The sequence below is a fragment of the Grammomys surdaster genome, unplaced genomic scaffold (genome assembly GCF_004785775.1).
Source record: "Grammomys surdaster isolate TR1022 unplaced genomic scaffold, NIH_TR_1.0 123618, whole genome shotgun sequence".
Lineage (NCBI taxonomy): Eukaryota > Metazoa > Chordata > Mammalia > Rodentia > Muridae > Grammomys > Grammomys surdaster.
Genome location: NW_021618821.1, coordinates 321 through 25694, shown reverse-complemented (window position 1 = coordinate 25694; position 25374 = coordinate 321). Strand labels below are relative to the sequence as shown.

At 41.8% G+C, this 25374-nt stretch overlaps 1 protein-coding gene across 1 annotated transcript in view; it reads right to left on the bottom strand.

Moving 5' to 3' along the window:
* Window positions 1-24044, bottom strand: part of CUNH11orf53 (chromosome unknown C11orf53 homolog) — a 29676-nt gene extending 5632 nt beyond the window's left edge. Inside the window, exon 1 of the mRNA XM_028784491.1 lies at window positions 23940-24044. The gene's annotated coding sequence lies outside the window, so the exon portion shown is untranslated. The remainder of the gene's footprint in view (window positions 1-23939) is intronic.
* Window positions 24045-25374: the final 1330 nt, after the last annotated feature.

Sequence of the window (25374 nt, the reverse complement as noted above, 5' to 3'; positions counted from 1 at the left end):
GTGTGTGTATGTGTGTATATATATGTCTGTACATATGTGTGTATTTGCATATGTGTGTATGTATGTGTGTGCGTTGTGATGCTGTACACATGGAGGTCAGAGGACAGCTTGCAGGAGTCAGGTATGTTCTTCCATCTTCCAAGTGCTGAACTTGGCTCACCTGGCATGGACTCTCTACCTACTGAGCTCCAACACAGAAGTCTTATCTTAATTCCTAGTGACTGCGACTAGAACCATATTTAGAAATAGGATCTTTCAAGGTGTAACTACTTAAATTAAGATGTGGTCATACTGACTTAGGATGTGCCTGCAATCTCAGATGATTGATGTCCCTGTAAGAAGAGAAGAGGACCGGGAGAGATGGCTTAGTGGTTAAGTAGTGCATTGGCTGCTCTTACTGAGCAGGTTCAATTCCCAGCTCTCACAGGGTGGTTCCCAACTATCTGTAACTCCAGTCCCTAGGGATCTGATGCTCCCTCTTCTGGCCTCTGTGGGTACTGCATGCAGGCAAAAATCTATATAAACAAAACATAAAATGATTTTTTAAAGAAGAGAACACTCAATGATACAGACATGGTGGTCATATAGAGACAAGAAAAAAATGAATAATTTAACCTCATGATTGGAGGGCCAGAAACCCTATGACCACCAGAAGAAAGGAGGAAGGGAAAGGGATTCTGTTCCTGTAGCGCCGAGGGACCAGGGCCTGCTCACATCTCCAGAACCAGTACTTCTACTGGTTTAAGCTATTTCCTTTGTGCTTGTCTGTGCCCATAGCCACTGTGGGAGACTAATGATACGGAAGGGTAAGGAATCTATGATTGGGAAAGATGACAGATATTGGTGTTGGGGATGCACAGGAACACACCCAGGAGGAGGTGATATGTAGAGTCTTAGAATATTACAAATGGGGGCAGGCAAGTCAGCTGGGCAAGCACCAAGGTGTGAGTATGGGTTTCCGGAAGCCATGTAAAAACCTGGGTAGGCAGCATGTGCCTGTAACCCTTGCCTTAGGGGTGGGCCTTACAGACATGTGTATCCCTGAAGCTCGCTGGTCAGCCATTCTAGCTGAATTCATGAGCGTCAGGGTTAGTGGGAGAGCAATTGAGGAAAGACATTCAACAGTGACCTGAGGCCTCTACATGCACACAGACACATGTGCACAGATCATACATGTACACAACAGCACACACAGAGTCACACGTAAGATATAAGAAATGAATATTACAAAAGCAAATGGTAGCTCCAAAATGGCCCCTAATAAAGTCTGTGGTGAAATACCTTCCAAGGAGGTCAAGCATCCTTAAGACTTCAGGCCAAACTCTTAGCCTAAACTCTCCAGGTCCTGCAGACTCTTAGAGCTGGAGAGATTTCACAGACTCTCATGCAATCACCCTGCATGTTTCCAGTGTCCAACAATGGAGAACTCAGTGGTCTGGCCTCTCTCTCTCTCTCTCTCTCTCTCTCTCTCTCTCTCTCTCTCCCCACCCCTCTCTCTCTCTCGTCCTGGAGATCTCTGACTCCTTAAACTCAGCTGGAAGGGTTTTTTCCTAATCATCTCTTTCTCTCATTCAGAATAGGTTTAACTCTTATTCCACATAGAGGTTTTTGAATATTTGAAAATAATCCATTATTTTACAAATGTCTTGTTTATGTGTGTGCACACATGTGTATATGCTTATGTATGTGTGTGCATGTGTGTGTGTTTAAAGATCAGAGGAGATCCATCTTGTCCATCTTGATTTCTGAGATGAGGCATCATTGGTAGCCGTGGGGATCAGTAACTAAGTGAGGCCAGTTGGCCAGCAAGCCCTGGGCATATTCTTGTTTCTGTCTTTCTGTCTTTGGATTCCAAGTGTGTGCCATTATTCCCAGATTTGCATGTTGGTGCCAGGTTCTAAACTCAGGTCCTCATGTTTGTGTGGTAAGCATTTTACTGACTGAGCCATTTTCCCAAGAGCACCCCTACCAATTGCCTCCCTAGTCACACTATCTGCTACAATAAATACTGCAGTCTGGGGCTTAGTCCTTTGTTCCACATTTTTGGGAACTGGGAATCTGAGGCTATGGCGTCATTCTTGTTTGAGTGTCTTTCTGGTTTGCAGTCTTTTCATTGTGACTTCAAGTGACACACAGAAAATTACCCCCGAGTCTCCACCTCTGAATACAACCTCACTGGAGGCTTCATCCTGGAAATCTTGGGGTCCCAATCATTCTATCCATAGCTCTGATTGCGAATTCTATCTTCCAGGTAAAATATCATCATGCAACCACTCAGGGGCAGCATTGTATTTAAGAATCAATACCGGAGGACCAACATGTCTGTGTTTGAATCCCAGGTCTGCCCCCTTATTGTGAACTTTGGTTAGAACATAGCCATGAAGTGCTTAAAATAGTACCTGGCATAAATAGCTAGCATGTGCTACATGGCTCATGTTACACTGAGGCATACATACATACATACATACATACATACACTATGTTATTCCTACTTACACATGTTGATCAAGCTTAGCTTATAAATCAGGCACAGTAAGAGGTAGTTAATAATATAAAACAAAATTAATATAGTTTTCTGTAATAAAATCACCCATATCACTTCTTTGGAGTAATTATTAGTGGAACAAGAATGACTCAATCTTCAGCATTGAGATCTTATGAGAATTGGCCTGGTGACTGTGAAGGCTGTCTCCTTTTGCTGTGTTGGGTGGTTTACAAAGGTAAAACCCATCTCATCTCAGGGTGGGACCTGGTGGAACAGCAGAGGTTTTATCTGCTCCTCAGAGTGGCTACAATGTAAGACATGAATTACTCACTGACGGGATTCTCCCCCGAATACTTTAAAACCGCTTTTGGAAGTGAGCAACCCAAACTGTGAATCTATGGGGTTAAAAATGAGGATAATACAATTTTGGTTTTGAGACAAGGTTTCACTATGTAGTCCAAGCGGGTCTTGAACTCAGGCCCGTGCTGTCCCATCCCTCCTGCTGGGAGTACAGATGAGTACTGATACCCCTGGCTAAGTTAAGTGGCAGACAGGCACCCTTAGCTACGTAGGGACCAGAGAGGTGCAGAGAAGGTCCCTATCACCTGTTTGACCAAATCATAAATGACCTGGATTTGGCACAAGTTTCCATGTGGCCAGGGCCCTTGCTATTCAGCATACCTTCCTGTTCCTGAATGCCTGCCAGGGTCTCCACTGCAAGGGTTCTATTGCAGACCTCTGATACCTTCTGACTTCCGCCTCCTTGTCAGTGAGATCGGATGGTGCTGAGGCTGTAGCTAACCAGATGCTTCTCTGGTTGGGTTGGATGTTGCCTCCTCTTCCCCATTCCTCCTCCCATTTACTGCTGTGGCCAAGCCAGGGCCAGGATGAAGTTATGAATCAAAGCTCAGTTGGATGTCTGGGTCTTTCTGACATTTGTAAGTCCCAGAGCATCATGGGCTTCTCTCCTCAGCACCAGCTCACATGCCTCTGCACCACGCTGGGCTGCAGGCAGGCTGCTGCTCACTGTGGCTGATGAAGATTCTTCTGGCTTCTACAATTCTGCTCTAAAAGGTCCCCCACCTTTCCCTTCCGCCACCACCAATCCTGAAGAAACCATTCCTTTCCTCCCTCTGAATAGCCTTAATTATTAGCATGGAAATACCTGTGCTGTTCCTCCCCAAACCCAATTCTAATATGGGAGGCTCTTTAATCATGACTCCAGCTAATTTTATTTATAATTTGACAAAAGAAGCCTTGTGTGTTCTTTCCTTCTATATAATTTCATCTTGTCTGTACTGTGGGAATTATACACTATTTTCATTCTTTATGGTCACCCATAAAACATTACCATGCAGACTTAAGAAGACCTGCAAACAATACCTAAAACCTACAAAAAGACAAGAGCCCAAGGACATTAATTCTCACTATCATTGCTCTGGTCAGTTTTATTCTTTAAGTCAAGCAACTACAACATAGGCACCACTATTATATTAAGCAAATCTCTACTATATTTACTGCTATGCTTACCTTTTATCTTGTTAGTATCTGTCCAGACTTTCTATATTAGCTTCATCTTCCAAAAGCAACTTTCTATAAAATTCCTTAAATGTGTGTGCACTTTTAAAGTAATTCACTTCGGGTTTTATTTATCTAAAAAAAAAAATAATTTCTTTTGGCCTTGTTCTTGGAAGATCCTATTTCTGATTTTACAATCAGAACTTCTTCGTGTTTAATTTCTTAGCGCTTTGAGAACATAAGTCCACCGTCTTTGGCTTTCATAATTCCAGTCAGAAGTCTGCTACTAAAGTGATTCTGTGTGACAAGCTTGTTTTTCTTTTCTTGTTGCTTTTAAAATATATATTTTTCTGCCTTCCAGGATCTTCAAACCCAGCTTACATTGTCAAGAAGTAAAGCACATTCCTCTTCCTTCTGCTTGGTACAGGATGCACTTTGGATCTTTGTTTTTCTGGGGTTTCATGCCTTTCAGCAGGTTATGACCACTTTGAACCATTGCTTCCTTAAACTTTGCTCTAGTACATCCTCTGAGACTACTTGGGCCTTTTGCTTTTGTCCTATATATTATACAACGTTCTCATCTTCCCGACCATCCACGACTCTGTGTTTCTTTATATCTTTTATAGATTGGTATGGATTTCTTCAGATCTTATTGATTTACTAATGGTTCAATTGTAATTTGCTGCATAACTCACATAAAATAATTTTAAGTTTAAAATTATTTATTTATGCGCATGAGCCTGCATGTATGTGTATGTGTGGGTGGAGGCCCCAGGTTGATGTTGGGTGTCTTCTTCAGTTACTCTCCATCTTAGTTTTTGAAACAAGGTCTCTAATTGGATCTGGAGCTCACTAACTTGGCTAAACTGTAGGACCAGCAAGTCCTGGGATCCTCCTGTCTTTGTCTTCTCCCATTCCTTGCTCTAAAGTTATACACATGAGCTATGGTGTCTGTGGTTTGTTGTTGTTGTTGTTTTGATTTGGTTTTTTTTGGATGTAGAGTATCTGACATCAGGTTTTTATAGCAAGCACTTTACTGACTGAGCCATCTCCCCAGATCCACATTGACTTCTGTATTTTTAAATTAACATTTTGTATTTTTTGTTTTTATAAATCCTATTTCAAAGTTTGCTCTGTGATTTTTGTCTTAAAACATCCAGGTAACTATCATTTTTCTCGTATTGACTGGGAAAGCTGAGGCCCTGAAGGAACATGCAAGTTTCTTCCTAGGGTGTGTTGTGGCAGGGGTGAGACTCAGTGAGGACCTCTATTTCAGAGCCCAGATCTTCACCATCACACCAGGCTGCCTTCCAAGAACTTTAATTTGAAAATAGAAATAAAAACACACCACTATTTTAGAAAAGTTCAGCTTCAAGGAGAGTTAGGGACATCAGAGAAAATAATATAATCATCTACAAGCCGAGAGAGAGAGAGAGAGAGAGAGAGAGAGAGAGAGAGAGAGAGAGAGAAATTTTTTCTTGATTTTTCCAGTGACATTTCACTTAATGGGGGCCAGAGTTAGAGTTAGTCAGGGATCATTTACATGTACTGAAATTCTTAGATCTTAAGTATGCAATTTGTTGTGTTTTAACAAATTTCAATGAATCCTTACAACACAGTGCCAAAACCATGTTATAGACCACTTTTATTAAACTGGTGTGTGTCCCCTCTATGGCCAGGAACTATTCAGATATTAAACTATTCAATATTAAATCCAATGCCGACACACACCTCTTCAATTCACCTCATAGAACAAAGAAGAGAGCGCCGAGTGTGACTGGGGAAGAGTTCACTAGACAGATTTAACGATTAGATCTTTCTTTTCTCCTTCCCACTCTTAGGCTTCATAGGTTAGGAGAGAGTGGCCAGGGCCACACGAACGTCCTTCCCCATGTGAAGGGGCCACTTTCTCCCTTTATTCTTTGTTCCATACATTGTATCCATGCGGTTACTTTTTATCCTATCGTTAACACTGGATTTAATATTTCAGAGTTCCTAGCTTTTGACCATGTAAGATGGTATATAATTTTTATTTTGCATACTGCAAACAACAGGATCCTGCAATACCAGGTAGCCAAATTTAGAGGTTTATATTTGAATGAAATTTGCCGATCTGCAACTTCCTGTAGCTAGCAGAGCAGCCTCGCAGCTGCCCCAGAAGCCCCTCCATGAAAATGAGTTAATTCGAACTAATAGGTCACCGAGGTAGTAAAGTGATAAGATTAGGAGTTTCCTTTGAATACATTTATTGCCATTTTTATGACCCTATAATATTTTTAGGTGCCAACATCGTTGAAGGAATACATTGGAATATATGAAGAAAGATCTCTCTCAGTGGCTTAATGTTTCTTTGGAACTGTCAAATCCATTAAAAATATTTACAAAGTTTCTAAAGCATTTCTTTAAACTTACAGATATTGATAATGCTACTTCAGCAGTAATAACTATAGCCATTTGTGAGTAGGTGGTGCCTTCAAGGGATTTGCAACACTTTACACATTTAGTGTTTTAGGATTATCCGAGCCATGCCTGGGAGGCAGGTCAATCTAGTAATATTATATTGAACTAGCTAATATCATATTTTTATCTGAATTTAGATCCATCTTGGGGACATGATTTTCCACTAACTTTGTAATATATGTAAAGGTAGGCTGACGTCAACCCACATTACCTTTAAATGGATACCCCTGTCAGGTGGGCATACTTTCTTCCTGAAGGAAATAAAAACAGGCATGGAGAATTGGGTGCAGTAATGTGATAAATATGTTGCAGAATCAGGGGAGATCCGATGTATGTCACGTTTTATATGGTGTCTACACTACCTCAAACATCTTCTAATAAATCTGGCTTCTTTTGCAAACTTTGAAACACATTTCACTTACAGACTGCGTATCTGAACTATGCAACTAATGACAAACACTCCGTGCCAATTACTTCACACACTGCCACCTTAGAAGGTGGATATTGTCTCAGGCTTACTAAGGAGATACTGAGCATAGGAGCAGCTATGTGTCCACAATCAACCAGCCAGTGAATAAGAGAACCAAGCATGAGACTCCAGTCTCCCAAGCATCCCTCTTTGATAAGTTATCAAGGACATCGTATCAAGGAAGTTCTGTGTCCTGGCTCCTCAACAGAATCACGGAATTCACTGGCTGCCCTTGATGTGAAAAATGATCACAGGGTTTGCAGATGCCAGAAGAAAAATTGCTCAGATTAGGACTCACTTGTGAAGATGAACCATCTGTGAGAAGAAAATACGGCTACAGTTTCGTGGAAACTCCTCCCCCTAGGAAGTGGCATCAACTGATCTATTCCTGATTTTAGGGTAGCAGGTTATGGTTTGGGTTGATTGATAAAATACGGCCAAAGGGATCTGTGAGCTTTAGGACTTAGGCATCAAGGGGATTTGAAGGTTGTTTCGCTCACTACCGTTTACTTCCTCATAAAGAAGGGTATCTATCCTCCAGAAGGACAAGAGACTGCATGAAGCGAAAGTGGGGTGATCCTGCCAACAGCCGGCAGCACCAGGTACCAGAGAGACAAGGGAAAGTGCTTCTGGCCATGCACTTCACCTGAGTCCCAGCTAAATGCAACTGCATGAGTCGTCCCTGGGAGACAGCAAATGAAGCTTCAGATGACACTGAAAACTGTAAGAAATGATAAATGTTTTATACTACTAAGGCCAAGCAGTTTATTACGAAAAAGTAAGTAGCAGATACATAGCCAGGAAAATGTAGCTCAGGAGATACAATGGCTTGTTCCTACTTTCTAAAGATGGGAGATTAGAAGTCAGGTTAGTGTACTCAGATTTTGAATATGAAGACCAAGAAGGGGCAAGGAAGCTCCCCGTGCAAGGAATCTTATGAACTGAACCCAGAGGAATTAAAACTTGGCTTCTCTGCAAGGAGCAGAAGGCAACCTGCTCATTAGCAGCAGGTACTACCTTTTGCTGCTCCCATACAGATATAGTGTGTGCCCGTTGTGCTCTCGGACTGTGGTAATTCCAGACACACAAAGAAGACACAGGTTTCCTAGTCAGCATATTGATTCATAGAAACAATAGTTATAGAAATGTGACTGTAATTAGAACAGTATTTAGAATAAGAGTTGAGCTGATGGAACCAGCACTTCTTGTAGCTACTTCCTGTTAGGCATTATGAATGTGTCACTCATGTTTAGTGACAACTTTTATAGATGTGTTTGTGTTCTCTTCAAACTGTGTGCTAAGTGTTCTCACCAAATACTTACCATTAATCTTTCAGATGATGTTATAAAGTATCCTCTGGTCTACAGATTGACCTGTTCAAGGTCACATGACACAGCCTGGGTTCTAATCTAGATCTGTTTAACCACAACTTGGTGTAGATAGAGAAGTGAGGACACAGATGAGAGTTGGGGTGACTGACTGTCTTGAGCGAATGGGATTTGATAGGCCTTCATATAGATAACATCTGAATCTTGTCTGAAAAGATAAAAGGAAATCACCGAGCAAGTTGGAGGAGGATGTGTCACTGTGGAGAAAACCAAGGCTAGGGATGTTTGCAACAGTGTGTCTGAGGTGTGGGAATGCAAACAGGAAGTGTGAAGACAGAATGAGGAGGAGGAGCTGGAGGAAGACACAGGAGCTCAGTTACAAAGGGCTGTTGAGCTGTGCTAAGGGCTTGGACTTTGTCCACCAGTGGGCAATGAATCTTCAGAGTCTCAAGGTAGTAGCCATGGCGAAAGAGCTGTTCTAAAACATGGACTCTGATGGTGAAGCCATGGGTCTGGAGTTGGTGGTAAACAAGTGTGCAGCCGCTGGAGTCCAGTGAAAACCTGATGCTGGGGGTCTGGCAGAGTGTCAGGAGGCTGGCAGGTGACACTTCTGTCTGTGTCTGTTTGTCATCCTTTTAGAACTTGTATGAGGACAGCTGATTCATGCCTCTAGGTGCTGAGAGCTGTCCTGGCTACCTGTCCTGGCCACCATACAGTTCCCAGGGTCTTTTCTCTTTTGCTCACCATTGACTAACTTCATACTGACACTTGTGTACAGAGGGACTGCCACATCTCCTGGTTCTACACTACAAAATCAAAAGGCCTGTAAGTTCTTCCATGATCTAATTTAATGGTGCGCTGTGCAGGTCAGTCATAATGTTTAATTGAGGAAGGAATGGTGAAACATCTTTAGAAGCACTTACTCTGTATTTACAAAGCCTCACTCTGTGTGGGATTGTCTTCACCCTTGGTAACCTAGGCAACCGTAGAGACTACATCATTGATGTAGAAGGAATGACTGATTAAAGCTTTCAAAAGCACAGAGGAGGAATGAAGAGCAAAAGCCATGTTAAAATTCTGAGGGAAAGGAGCTTATTATGGAAACACAGATTTTCTTTGTATCGCCTGTGTACCTGTATAGGATACATTTTGAAGTCAATTAACCTGTTGCAACAACTTAGGATCTAACCAGTGGTTGCAACAAACATCTGTAAGAATGTATGTGAAACTGAAGTAGTGTGGTACACTGTGGGGAGACATCCACAGATTTCTACTGTATAGTCTTTACATTTTCTGCTTGTGTATTCTCTTTGGCAATTGCACAATGGGTTGCTTTTTTAATTAAGGCAACCAATTAATATTAAATTAAAGTTAATATTAATATTAAAATGGATGTCATATTTATATCTTTATGGTTAATTTCTCATTTGATAAAAAAATACGATCCCAAATGTCTTCAATTTCTGAGCCATGAGCTATTTTATGTCCCTTGGAAAGCTCACACAATTACAGAATTCCAACTTTTTTTGATGGTTTCTTAAAATTTTATTTTAACAGCTCTGCTGCTTGGCACAAAATTATGTCCGGGCTGTCTCTGTGAGAAAGTGATTGCTGTTGCCTTAGTTACAAAATGAACCATATTTTTATAGCCCTGGCTCTTGGTGTGCCTTTGAAATGCTGTTTGTATTTATGCAGCTAAGTTAGAGCAACCAGAGCCACTGGGAAGCATTTTGGCCAGCGAAGAGACTGCAGAACTGCAACCCCACCAGATGGACCAGCCATGGTTGTTTTGCTGTAAAACCTGATTATTTTTGCAAGCTGCATGAAAGAATTCTCCAGCAGGAATGATTTTAAATTTCATGACATTTGAAAAGAAAATTCCACAGAACCAATAGAACAGCTGAGAAAATAAGGTCCCTGTGAACGGCTTGCTTTTATTATTATTTAAAATTTTTCTGCAATTGTGCAGGAGCAGGTGGCTGGGTGGGGACCACGGAAAACTCTGGAAGTGTGGTTCAGTTCTCCAAACAGGGCAGGACAGTGGGCTAATTAAAGTCAGACAATAGGCGGTCTGGAAAGCCTTAGAAAATAAAGCATTCATTCAAATGAAGAGCAACTGTAGAATTTGTGTCCCTAAATTCAAACAACAGCGTTTTGCTTTTACAAGACATTGAGGGCTCAGAAAATGTTTTTTTTTTTTTGGTTGTTGTTTTTGTTTGTTTTTTGTTTTTGTTTTGATTTTGTTTCTAGGCTCATGAAGGGAGCAACATCCCAAACACCACGCCTCAAGAACAAGAAGAGGTGTAGGGAAGAGACTCTTCCATTAGATGTGGGTTCCCTCTATTAAGAACTTGAAAACTAATGGGGAATAAGAAATGGATTTTTCTGTGGGAAATGTAGAAAAAAACAGTAAGGTAAAATGAAGTAAATGTGTTAAAAATTTAAGTTTTCTCAATAGCTACAGTAACCAAACAAACATAAGGTGTTTCTCAAATTATAAGAAGAAAATCATAGGGGAAAAATAAAAATATATAAAAACTACAAAACCCCCAAACAGTAGCAAACTACTAAACACACATTAGCCATGTGATGGCAGTTCATTGTGTCTTTTGCAAACAAGTTAATCTTACTCGAGCCAAAGCTATTATAGGATCGATTCCAGCTATGAGGGTCGCAGAGGTGAACAGTCAGTTTAACGGTTAATTTTAGGAAATCCGAGCAGCTCATGGGTATATGCTGTGACAGCGTCACTGACTGTTGTGCACTCATGCCTTCAGAGCTTGGGGCACTTCATCTGAAACTTCACAACCCCTGATTTCAAATGGCATTTGTACATCGCTATGTTCTTAGATCGTAGTTGCGAATTTATGGGATCAACTCCACAGCTTCTGAACTTCGCTTTGCACTGCTCCTTCAGCCTCCACTGCTATTAAGTGTAATCATAACGTGAGACTGCAAACTTTAGTGGCTGTGTGTATGTGTATGTGTATGTGTATATGTGTGTGTGTGTGTGTGTGTGTGTGTATGTGTGTGTGTGTATGTGTGTGTATTTTGATTAGAGTTCCATATTAGGCAAGGGTTCCATTTGTCTTTTGCCACAGGGTCCCAGGGAATGAGAGCATTGGTGGTCTTCATCCTCCAATCTCTTCCATATTTCCATGAGAAAGTACAGTGTAAGCATGCTGGCTTCCTCTTTCTCTAGTTCTATATTTGCTAATGCTGGCTTTTGGGGATGGCCAACAGTGGCTGGCACACTCTTCAGGATCCAATGTGATCACACACACAAGATCGACACAAGTCTCCCAGCATCCTAAACTGGAGGAGGAAGGAGTTCACAGGGTCCTGTCTCTTCCCCAAGGACATCTTAACTAATGTATACTAACCTGTCATCCAAGTGCCTGTAAGCCACCCCTCCCCTACACGTCTGTAAGCAACACTAATGACACTCATTGGGTCATTCAAAAAGTAAAAGACATGAAAGAAGAAGGGGGACTAATCGGGAAGAGGAAGGAAATAAGTGGGAGGGGAAGAGAGACAAGAGAAGAAAATAAGGTGGCTATGATCAAAATATATACATGTATAAAAATGTCACAATAAACTCACGGGCAATTATTAATATATGCTAGTCAAACATCAAAATACTCTTTCATGTGTGTAACCATGAGAGAATTCTGGTTACCATGGGAGTAAGATAACATCAAGGGATGGGTCTCTAGGGACAGTATGTTCAGTAATCTCTCCTCAGGAGAGATCCTGGGAATGAAGTTCATGTTTTTTTGTCCACTTGAGAAAGTAGGAGCCATATTAACCCCTCAAATCAGAGTGTCGGCCACAAGAGGCTGCAGGGGAGAAGCATGTAGAAGAGAAATTAGAGAAATGGGTCGTGTGGCCCCTCGGGACTTTTAAGAGAATGGAAGGGAAGCTTCTTCAATGTCCATGTGCGACATGAGGGGATTCTGGGACAGGAGTCTTATACACTGGGTGGGACTGTAGACAGATCCATGAGATCTGGTAGTCTAGGGGAGAGAGGGATGATGAGTGTGGACTGTTTGTTGGTAGCAGATTCTGAAATTGAACTAGAGAAAATTGTTAAAAGAAATGAGAACTTTTGAGGGTCTAGTTTCTTTTCAAATATGTTGGAATCATAGGAAAGGAGAGTCTTGGTCTTGGTGGGGCATTCCCTGGATAGTCTACATATCTGTTGCAATGATAGGTATGAAAATCACATGTGAATGGTGTGTGTGTGGGGGGGACACAAGACATAACTGGAACCCATCTTTATACATGGAGTCTGAAGCCTGGTATAAAGACCTGAAAATTAGTGGTGACTCTAAGCCTTGTCTCACCTTGGTATGAATATATACATTAAAGAAGGCAGTATAGTCAATTGAGGATATATAATTGAGGATATGGCTCAATTGGTTGAATTCTAGTCTAGCATGTACCAAAAAACCCCCCAAAAAACCAAACCAACCAACCAACCAACCAAACAAACAAACAAAACCTCTCCTAGATTTGATGCCAGAACTACAAAATCCAAGCATGGAGGTGCACACCTGTAATCACAGAACTCTGGAGGGAGAGGCAGGGATGGCAGAACTTCAGTCATCTTCAACTACACAGTGAATTTGAGACGAGCCTGAGCTACACGGGACTCAGTCTCAACAATACATGCATAGTGGCAGTACATCAGTCAGATGGAAAGAAACCTCCAGAGTCCATAAATCTGGATCCAAGTGTAAGTTCTGTAGCTTTCTACCCGATTCTTCCCTCTCCCACACGTCTCCCTTTGGAGGCTGCTGAGCTCTTGTTGATAACTGAATATATCTTAAACACAGAAACTAGGATGCTTGTAAAGTCTCTATTTTAGAGCTCAGCAGTAAATAGCAGCTATTTTGATCAGTGTTTGAGACAGGGTCTCATGTAGCTTTCAATTCATGATATAGATGAAGACAACCTTGAACTCCTGATCCTCCTGCCTCCATCTCTCCAGTGTTGGGATAAACCGATATATACCAACTATTATTATTATTGAGAGAAAGGATGAAAGTCAACACAATTGTACTACCCGTGCCAGTCCTTATCCAGATATTAAACTTAGTGTCAGGCTGTTTGTCAGTCATGTGATTATTTTTGTACTTTGTGTGATTTTTCTGTTTTTTCATATTTCTTGCAAATCCAACTTTTAAAGCTCCAGTTTGATTTGAGGAAAGAGGATTTACTTTTTGCTTAAGGTTGGCCATGGAGGTTAAGAATTGGAACTTGGTGTGTGTGTGTGTGTGTGTGTGTGTGTGTGTGTGTGTTGTGGGGCGGGGTGGAATGTGTTTTAAGGTCTGTGGAAATCTGTTGAGTTAGGAAGAAAAACAACTCTTCCCAATGGAGAAAGGAGGATACCTGAGCTGTGGTGAACACTGATCTCCCCCTGTGTACCTCTCACAAGACCCTCTCACACTGAGGAGCAGTAGATTCAGGAAGTCCTGTCAGGTCAGGAAGCTGTTAGCACATCCTGGTTTTTATCTTTTTCCTGCTGCGTGAAGCAAGGCTTTTCATGAAATAGATTTTATGATGAATAAGTCAAAGCCTTGTTTGAGGGGAGCTAAGGTTCGGGTTATTTAATATTGCAGAGTGAAGCAATTGGGATATCTCAGCTGTAGCTGTTAGATTAGACTTTCAGCCGTCTTGACCCACAGGAAGGAAGAGGGTGACAGACAGTGGCTCAGTGTCTGTCCAATTAAGCTTGCTGCTTCTAAGACAGGAGTGACCTGAGCTACCCACACGTGGCAGGAGATGAGGTGATATACATAATGTGATGTTAGTCAGCTACACAAAGAAGGACAGCTGTAGCTGTGGCAGCCCAGATAGAACTGGCACCCTCATATTAAACAAAACAGCCTAGAAAGACAAGTACTACTTGTTGTCCATGGCATCTGCAACCTTTACAGAATCATCTCCCAGAGTGGTTACCAGAAGCTGGGGAGGGTCAGCGGAGGTGTGTGGGGCAAGAAGGGAGGGGGAGGGCATTACTAAAAGATAGAAGAGTGCATCTGAGTAAAACAGGCAAACAGAAAGTCTCATTGCGCGGTAGAATTAAGCTCTGGCTGGTAACTGTGTATCCTATACAGCTAAATGAGGAAACGGCCAGTGCTAGAGGGGTTGGGTATGCCAGGCACACTGTTGATTATATATTGCACATGCATATTGACTAGCCTACTGTATTACAAATACATATATAATTATTCAATTAAATCAATTAAAAATAATCCCAAGCAACAGAATAAGCTTCATTTTATGAAAAGACCCTCATGTCTGCCACTTTTCTGTTTCATTCATTCAGAATAAGTAATTTTTTCTAACCTACAGTGTTAGTGGTTTGACATGTTTCCATTATATTAGAAATGATAGTTACAAGGGTGGGAGGTGCTGACTCCCCGACCTGCTCTCAGAACATCCCATAATCTAGTGTGTGTTCAGGTGAGGTTGGCACATACTTCCTCTGGTGCTTATCGAGTGGTGCCATGTGTCAGCTGTGTTAAATAAAAGCCATTGCATGTTGAGCCCTGGGGGTATGTCACATGATGTACCAGGTGCTCTGCAGACATAATGTAATTTCACTCGTGTTACTGTCTGTGGTAGGTATTGCTGCCCCCATGGGACGAAACTGAGACTCAGAAAGCAGGACTATCTCCATAGATGGAGTCTGAGCCTGAGTCCATAATTCTGAAAGACAAACTCCTGGATGTTCTGCCACACTGCTATTCATTCAGAAGGAACAGGCAGAAAGTAGCTTGACGTTAGCCAACTGGAGGAGATTTAGGACAGCAGTCATAGTATAGTGTAATAAATGTTAAAGGAGAAAATGCCATCTCAGGGACCCAAGGGGATGTCTGAGAAAGTGTCTCAGGCAGGGCTAGACAGGAGTTTAGAAGGGCTGTCCTTCCACAGTCTCCCCCACCCCTGCACTCTGCAGGCAAAATGGTTCACCTATATCATGTGGCAGACTGAGAAGTGGACCTCTCCTTCCCCTTGACCTTTGTCCCCTCCGTGCATCCTGTTGCATCACCCAAGTGATCTTCCTTCAAACTCTAGCTGAAGGCACACACTCCTCCAGGGAGTGCTCTCCACCCACCCTGTCCATGCATGTCTCTGTTTGAACCTGCAGGATGTTCACTGAGGCACTCGGAATAAAGCCATTTTGCTATTTTAATCTTCTTCTTCAAAGACAGTTTCTTCCCCCACAACAGAACTGTGTAATCTCCAAGGAAAGGGATTTCTCATGTGGCCTTGAATTCTCATCTTCACAGAGCTTTACACACACTAGGTACTTAATAGAAACTGCATTTATTAGTTACCTATAGTATGCTGAGCCCTTGGAAAATATTAAATGTGACCTTTATGGTGACCTTGGTGGGGTTTAAGGAAAGATTAGGCAATATTAGCAAAGTGTTTGTAGACGGTAGGATTGGCCTGTGTATTGACGTATTGTGGTGAGCAGCCCAAGTTCCTCGTCATGCTTTTTCCTATGGAAGATGAACTTCAGATGGTTCCTGGGTGACAGTGATCTTCAACATGAGCTCAAGGATGCTACAAAAGTCAGGATAAACTACTTCTCAGAGACTCGGATTCAGATTTGTTTCTTTATTCATCTATGGTGTGGTGTATGTGTTCACACACAGGTATACGTGGTATGCTTATCTGTGCATGCACGTGTGGAGGCCAGAGATTGATTTCAGGCCTCGCTCCCTCTCTCTGTCTCTGTCTCTCTCTGTGTGTGGCATGTGTGTTTACATACGTTCGCCAGTGTGTGGACACACCTGTGTTGGAGAGAATACACCTGCCCGTGGAGGCCTGAGGTTGGTGATGGGAATCATCTTTTGTATTTCTACCTTACTCACTGAGGCAGGGAATGTTAATCAAACCCAACACCCAGGGCTCAAAACCATGGCTAGTCCTTATAGTCAGCTTGCTCTAGGGACCTTATACTTTGACTTCTGAGTCTTGAATTAATGGGTAGCAGCTACACCTACCTGGCATTTATGAGTTCAGAGCACAGGAACTCTGGTTGGTTGTTTGTGCAGCAAGCTCTTCATCACTGAGCCATCTCCTCAGCCTCTCTACTTTATTATTGTTGTTGTTGTTATTGATTTGAGATAGTCCCTTTCCAAACTGGCTGTCCAGTGAGCCCCAGCAATCTGCATGCTCTCTCCTCCCTCCCTGGTCCCAGCCCTGAAGTTATGAATGGAGACCACCACTTCCAGATTTTACTTGGGCGGATGGGATACAAACTGAAGTCCACATGCATACTCAGAAAGCACTTTGCCCACTGGGCCATCTCCCTAGCCTCCAGAGATCTGTTTTAAATGCTAAACAGTGAGATGAGAATATGTGAACATTCCCAGCACTTGGAAGGCAGAGACAGGCAGATTTCTGAGTTCGAGGCCAGCCTGGTGTACAGAGTGAGTTCCAGGACAGCCCGGGCTATAAAGAGAAACCCTGTCCCGAAAAACCACACACACACAAGAAAAAGAGAATATGTGAACATAAATAACCAAAATAAAGAGGCTGAAGGACGAGGATACACTTTTAAAGGTTTCAGTCTTAAAAAATGAAATCCTGAGCTGTAGTTCAAAGGTGGAAATATGCAGAACTGGTCAAAAAGTCTGATGCCTGATACAGGGGAGGTAGTTCACAAAGTTGTACTGCTGGGGACTTTTGTAATAGAAATACATTGTAATAACTCTTGTCACATAAGAATAACTGTGTAGAATGATACGTGTGTGTGTGTGTGTGTGTGTGTATCCATCTGTATACATATGTTAAGATGTTTCACCATGGTAACCAGTTCACTAGCTACATGTTATCTCATAGCATCATGTTGTAAATCTCAAATACATAAAATATAATTTACTTAGAAATGAATACTGGGCTTGGAGAGATAGCTTAATTGGTAAAGTACTTGTCCTAAAACCAGAAGGCCTTGAATCTAATCCTGCAACCCTCATGTAAAAATCTGGGCATGGTGCTGGGAGTTTGTAATCCCACAGTTGGGGTAGTAAAGGCCCATGGCACCCTGTGCAGTCAGCTTTGCACAATTGGTGAGTTCTGACCTAGTAAGAGACAGTCTCACAGGGTTCTTAAATCACATTTGAGGTTGCCGTATAGTCTCTGCATATGTGTGTATGCACACATGCATGCACACCCCCGACATGTGAATCCACACACATGTATATAAGATACGTGTGCACACATAGAGACAAACAAATACAAATAAAATCAGGTGCTGAAATGAGAGGAGTCTTAGAAGGGGGGTTGACTCTAATTGGTGACAATGACATTAAGACTGAGAAAGGAGATATTCAGGGTCTGGAAGAGACTCAGGCAATAGTAGTGCTTCTCTAGGGACAGAAGAGAAGTCTCAGGGCAGTCAAAGAAACTTGAGATAACATAACATACAGTTTCCCCACTATGTATTTCCCCTCCTACTATTTCGCAGGAAATACAGATGCAAATCACGGATCTGGATGTCACAGGTTCATATTCTGTGGGAAGGGGAGTGTGCATGTGATTGGCAGAGAAAATCGATACCTGGGCAGGGCACTAAACAAACCTTCCATTGTAGACCTATTGCAAGGTAGTCCCCCAAACCGAGCCAGCCAGTGGACACCTGTCCTGTAGTTAGTGTTTCTCACCTCTCTCATCAAAGAACAAACATTTTCAATGACTCCAGACCATAAAGATCACTCGACAGTGCCCGTTTACCTGCTGTTCAGAGTTTCTTCCATGTTTGACTCACTGCCAGGCCTCGTTCCTCTACTCACAACGTTTTCACCCGAAAAATGATTAGGACAAATCATTAAGCAAGATATGGCAGTATCCTGAATGTCCTCCACAGAGATGTAGGCAGCGGGCTGAGGTAGAAGGACTTAGGGCAGAAAGAGAGCAGAGGTATAACACCTAATATTTGAGAAGCAAACACTCGGAGTAGGCATGGGAGGATCTCACCATGTGAAAGTAACTTTTGTTTTACATTTATTTTCTACATACTTCAAAACAGCATAATCCAAATATTTCCTCTGTGGAATAGTTCTTGGCATTTCCTTCTGTTAAAGGCTTTCCAAACTGGAGCCAGATATTTCTGTTTATTTTTCCTTGTGTTTATGTAAAATATTAACCCAGACCTTCACATCTGCTTGGCTATTGTTACTGACTACAGTATTCCTGTGGGCATGCCCAGAAAGATATCATCGTACCCACCAATCCGAGGGCACGATTAACCACCAGAGCCTGGTTCCAGGCCTTTCTTAGTCTCCCATGTAGTACAAGGTACTCCCCTACTCTCCCACACAATTGAAATTCCAAACAGCTTTTCATTCCCCCCTCGTGCCAGCTGCTGTGCATTCAGTGACTCTAGATGAATCTTTATGATTGCGTAAGAAAAACTTGATTAGTGAGCTAAATAGTCTGTGAATTGTTGACTGAATTTCAAAACAGAACAGAAAAATTGTGGCAATTAGGCTTCTTGCTTTTCTTCTTTATTCTGTAGATAACAGGGTTTATTGAATTTTGTGATGCGATTCTTAAAATGTTAAATGATTAGCCTTTATGAGTTCAACTGAAATAGTTTAGTTGCAAGAAAAATTCATCACCCAGAAATCTAATTATATAGTTTTGGTACCAGGTGTTGGCAAGTGGTATCTATCTATCTATCTATCTATCTATCTATCTATCTATCTATCTATCTATCATTTCTTTACCCTGGCAGAAATCCAAGGAAATAGTGAAGAATTTCAGAAAACAAAACCAAACCAGAGAAAAAAAATATAAAGAAAAATTCACAATTTAAAAATACACAGAGATGTACCATTTGCCAAGTCACAGTATATGGCAGGTAAAATAATGGAAGTGATTTGGTCAAAATCTTGTTTATTTACAAGATTTTTATTACTATGATATTTTATGAAGCTTTACTGCAAAATAAAGAATATGAAAGTTGTTCTTGAGGAAACTCTTCTGTAAAGATAGAAAAGCTCAGCCTGGGTCACCCTGGAGAGCGGTCAGAAGGAGCCAGAAGCCACCCTGGGCATCTTATAACTGCTTCTGGAAGCATATTGGTTGATGGGATCTAATTTTTCATAATATATGCTTCCTAGGACAACTGTAATCTATCATTATTAAGCAGTGTCTAAAACCATCGGAATGTGCTCTCCTGTTTCTCAAATCCAGACACCCCAAGCCCTACCTAGAGGCTGTCCCTGCTTTGGGGGCTCAATTAAGAATCTATCCTCCGCTTCTTCCAGACTGTCCGTGCTATGGCTTCAGCAGGGGAATCTAGCCTTTGCTTCCTCCAGTCTTTGCAGCTTCTGGGGCTTCCTTGACGGTTGCCTTGTCTCTAGCAGCCTCACTGAAGGACTCACTTTACCTTTTCCTCTCCTATCTTCTCTGTATTTCCCTTTCAAAGCTGTCCTTACTTCTGACTGCATTAAGTACCTACCCAGGTCAATTCTTCTCAAGCTCTTTAATCGTGTATTGGTCAACAGGTCCCAGACGATTGGTGTGGGGTCTTTGGGAGCTCAGTATTTGGTTGGGAAGATTAGTCAGTGGCCTTTAGCCATGTTGTCATCTGGAAATTTTTTGCCTCATAAGTAGTTTCCTTACTACAAGGCCATCTGAGAGTGGAGACTCATTATGTTCTTATGGGTCTATACGAAGTAAAGCAGGTCATCTCAGCACTGCTTTTGAAACGAAATCAGAGCCTGCAAGTGAGGGTCTGCGGGCAGCAGGATGCTCCATGGTTCCTGCTCATTGAGTTTAGAGCAGGGATAGAAACAGGCCATCAGAGTGAGTGCTGACTGATGGTAATATCTCTCTAGACAGATTTCTCAGTATTCTGAAGTAGTAAATGGATAGTAAAATCAATTCATAGAAATGCTTAAAGTCCAAAAAACCTCACACTGGATGTTATACATTTAATCACTGAAGCTTAAACACCACCAACATGAGAAAGAAGATTCTAGTACTGAGATGATACAGTGAGAACGTGGAGGTAAGGTCCCATGTACTACTAGGATGGCCCTGTTAGGACCACGGACGATGGTGACTTAACACCACATAGAGTTAAGGTCACATATACCACCCAGGATGGTCCTGTCAATGGAGGCAACATATTTTAATGTTGCTAGTTTTTCTATCTAATATTTATTCTCTGTAATACATCCCCTCTCCCTCTCTCCCTTCCTTTCCCTTTCCTTCCCTTCCCCCTCTCCTTTTTTTTCATGTATCAAAGGTTACTGTGCTTTGGTCCACTCTGAGCTTTCTTTTTAAATGCAGAATTAAGACTCAGAAAATCTAATTTAAAAAATAGAAGTTACGTGTCTGTGTCTGTGTGAGGGTATGCCATGTGTATGAGGATGTATACACAGACCAAGAGGGAGTGACAGGTGCCCTGGAGCTGGAGTTACAGCTAGTTGTGAGCCGCCTGACTTGGGTGCTGGGAAACTAACTCAGGTCCTCCAAGCTATTTCTTCAGCTATTGAATTCTCTGTCTTGTTTTTCAACACATCTTTATCCTGTTTTCAACATAATCATCTGTAAAATATAAGTGAAAATATCAGATAATATGCCCATAAAATGAGATAACATACCCAAAAACCACCTCACTCTATCTTCTCATAAATTTTATAGCTATTTTCAAATTGCATATGTATATGGTCTGGTTGTAAGCATTCAGTTTAGTGTTTGGCTATGTGAATGTGTACTTTTTATGTGTAGGTATCTTTCTTCTTATCAGATTATTTGGTATTTAGCAGACTGTATATGTGCTCCACATATCTGGTTCCTAGTTTCTCAGTAATTAATAGACCAACACCCATGGCTTAGTTAGATAAGAGATAAGAAGCCACGATGCTTTGTGAGTTTAGGGCACTTGCTCCTTATGTAAATCACAATGTGCAAGAGAATTATTATTCAAGGAACAAGTGTTGAAACGATCAGCTCCTGACTCCGCCTCCATAAGCAGGGCGAGCCCGAGAATCTGTATTCTAAGATGAAGTTGAACCACCTGCTTTCAATGAGTGCAGCTTTCAGACTTCATCAGAGATGTTTCTTTGTACAGTGGATGGTGGTTACCATAGAAATTAAAAGCTGTCTAAAGTGTAGAGAGTAAGTGTGTCTGGAGTGTTCAGACACAAACGGGGCATGTGTAAGGTGCCTGTCTCCTGAAGGCTCAGGGAGCATTGCAGTAGACAGGGCAGAGAGACTGTGAGAGTCACAGGTTAAGAAGGAACATAGCAGAACTGTATCCTTCAGGCATAGCGGGATTGCTGCATTCATAATGCACAGCGGTTGTGTTTGCCTGCCCAGATCTGGACCAACCAGATTCACATCCCAACGTAGAAGGGAGAGGGACTCACAAGCCCTACCTCTAACTGGGGAGCTGTGGACAGTATATGGGTTATTGGGAAGGAAGAGTCAGTTTTCTTTAAGAGTGTGGCCCTGATAGATTGACCATGCTCCTGTGGTCATTGCCCCACACCAATTGAGGTGGCACAAATTGGACTAAATGGGTTATAGAAAAAAAATAGGATATAAAGCTGAGAGGTGGATGTAAAGCTGGGAGGTGGATGGTAGATTTGGGAAGAGTTTGGAGGGAGAAATTAGGGGTAAATAGGACCAAAATATACTGTATGAAAGTCTCAAAAATTTAGTAAAATATTGATATTTAACTACTGTAACTGATTAGTTGTATTATATTATTTTATTATATAATAATAATAAGATATTATTATATTGTTTTATTATTTTATCTTTTAAAAAAGTAAAACTTAAAAACTAGAGAGAAAAAAGAAAAAAAATCTATGACTTGATATTTATAGATCCTGGGCATGAAGCCGTTTTATTTTTAAAATCATACATGAATTCACCGTTTGGATATAGTCTGCCTTGTCGTCTTTCTCTATGGTGCACCTTTTTACAGAAGCCCGATGCTCTGTCTTATTTGTATGCATATATCTATGATACCAAGAAGTGTGAATTCTGTCCTCACACGGCAGAGACACAAGGTCCATTTCCCTGCCTTAGTGTGCTTATGTGTGCCTCTTTTCTACCTAATTGCATGTTTCCCTGGGACTTTTTTTTAAAAATCAGCCTTTAAAATTCAGTTGTTCTCTTGCCTGAGGTTGTGGCTGAGCAGCCCTGCCATTGGCACATTGCAGTTGTTCATTCTGAGTAGATTCAGAAGCACCCCCACCCCCACTCTCTCTGATTTCCCTCTCAGTCTGGTGATGATATTTATAACAACCCTCCAGATGCTTCTGAGCAGGCACTCAGAGAAATACTGAATCGGGATCAGGCAAGGAGCCCCGCTGTTCAGATTTCTCTGTGTAAGCTAAGCTCTGATTGTCGGAGTAGAAGGGAAGAGGCTGTTTGACTAGGGGCAGAGGGATGTGCATTAAAAGGTGGTCTTGGATACAGACGCTGATTCTGAAGATGATCACTGATGTTAGGAGTTTGCCATTGGAGCTGTGTTGAAGGTGGTGGCAAACATGTCAGCATGTATTCTGGAGGAAGTACTTCCCTTGTGTGCCCAGGACTAGATGCTGGATGTGGCTGCTCTGTTTATTCCTGGTCACCTACATGCCCAGCATTCAGGCTATTATATTAATAGAATACATGACATTAACTTTTCGTATTAGCTCTAGTCACTTGTTGAGACACAAGCACAACTTATTAGGTATCGAGCAGAGCTATAAGTACAGACATGACTGACAGACATCAATGACACTCCAAACCTATTGGTATTTATCATGAATAACATCTATCAGATAGAGAATATAACAGAATATAACGTATACAAAATCAATTTCTCCTTAAGCTCTGAGCCTTTCTCTACTGGTGACTGGGGGATGGGGAAAAGTCCAGACACATTCTGTTTCTACTGTTACTAACTGAAGTAGTCAGCAATTAGATCACAGATCTCTGGAGACATTGCCAGTAGCTAATGAACATGCCTTGAGGTGATAATAGCCAGACATTTTTATGTTATAAGGAACCTTGAAGGTCATTTGGGGTGTCTTGTTTTCTGTTGGATCCAGAGACCTTCCCGGGAGGTTACATACACAGACGGTCCTTGGCAGGCCAACGTTCCCTCTCTATGCATGGTATTTCCATCATACCAGGTACCTTAGTGAGGAAGAGGGTTAGCATTTGTCGACTGTTATTTGCATGGCATGAGGGAGCACACACATTCTATTTCCAGGGTACTATGACCAATATCAAATGAATCAATAGAGATATACATGCTATTTCACAAGTGAAACCAACCAACCAACCAACCAACCAACCAACCAACCAACAAACCATTGTAAAATGGGATGATCAAGACAATGGGGAGAGTGTAGAAAATTAAAAATTCAAGTAAAAACCTTGATGCTAGTAGACAAGTCCCCAGAGACTATCACGTGGGCGTCCTCAACAGGGAAAGGTTTTCCATCCAGAGAGGAAATTTAAAGAACCAAAACCCAAAGTATTTCTGACATACATCCTAGGTAAAGGAAAGTCTCTTGAGAAAAATCAGAGTCAGGGGTTGAGATAGTGATGTGTAGGTAAAGGAGGAGAGAGAGGAGAGAGCTTGCTTTAGCAGAGGCGTCAACCTTCAGGGCTTCAGATGGAATTAATGAGGACTTACACTGAGTCTGGAGTTACTTGTCTGCCTGGATCGCTTTTCTGCCAGGAGATCTTTGACTGTGTGCTTCACTCTCACGCCCTGGTACACTCGTTTGCTGTAATCTCCTGGGACTTAAGCAAAGGGAAAAGTCACAATCAGGCTTAGATAGGGTCACCAGGCCAAAGGTTAAAGAGCACGGAAAAGTCACAATCAAGCATAGATGGAGTCACCAGGTCAAAGGCTGAAGAGCACAGAAAAGTCACAATCAGGCATAGATAGGGTCACCAGGCCAAAGGTTAAAGAGCACGGAAAAGTCACAATCAAGCATAGATGGAATCACCAGGTCAAAGGCTGAAGAGCACAGTCCTGTTTCCTCATTAGAATGAGATTTTGAATTTGAAATGGATTTGAAAAAGTCCTAGTTCCTGCTACTTGATGAAAGTTCATACAAACTCCATGGAGATGGAAGAGACTCCTCTGTATCTCTTGCACAGTAGCTCTTCAAAGTGACCTTTCTGGTTCTCACCTCTGCTTTGTCAAAAATCACTCCAAGAAGATTTACACTTTACACTTTGGTCACAAGATCAAGGATCAGATAAACTCAGAATAATACCTCATACTGCACAGGAAGAAGTTAAGCATGGATGATCCGGGTTACTGTGAGACTGTATTCCTACTCTGGCATATCAGAATGGAACATGTGGCGGATAGTCAGATGGGTTGTTTGAGGAAAGTCATGTGTTCTGTTTACTAAACTAAATGTGTTTTGTCTTTGAAAATCTGGTGATTGGACATGAGGACTGCTTAAACCCAGGTCAGTGTAGGCTGGGTTGATGGCTCAATCAGTCAACTGCTTGCTGTGTAAGCACATGACCTGAGTTTGGACAACCAACACTATACAAGAAGCCAGGTGCAGAGGCATGTGCCTGTGATTCCGGCAATGGGGAAGCAGAGACAGGAGGATCCTCTGGGTTTGCTGGTCTAGCTGAGTCAGTGAGCTTTGAAAAATAGCATGGAGAATGATAAAGGAAGATATCCCATGATGACCTCTGCCCTCCACCCACACGTGAGGGCATCCCCCAACTCAAACACACACTCAAAACAAAACCCGACCAAGGATAAAGAAGAGTTCTTGGTTTAGTTAACATAGTTTTGAGTACTTACTACGTGCAGTGGCTGAAGATTCTATAGTGCTCATCAAGTTGCATATATTATTTAACACAATTCATTTCGTAAATGAACAAACTGAGCTAAGTTATTTGCCAAAGTCTCAACTAATAGCAATATAGATGTAATTTAGACTCAGATCAGTTTGTAGCCAAACAACCAGGGAAAAGGTTCCATCCAGAAGAAATAACAGATAGATGGATTTATAGAGGAACATCTTCCCAAGGTTCTGAAGTTAATCAGCATTGTCTTAAGCAGTTGTGAGTTTTGTGGATCAAGATGGTCAAGT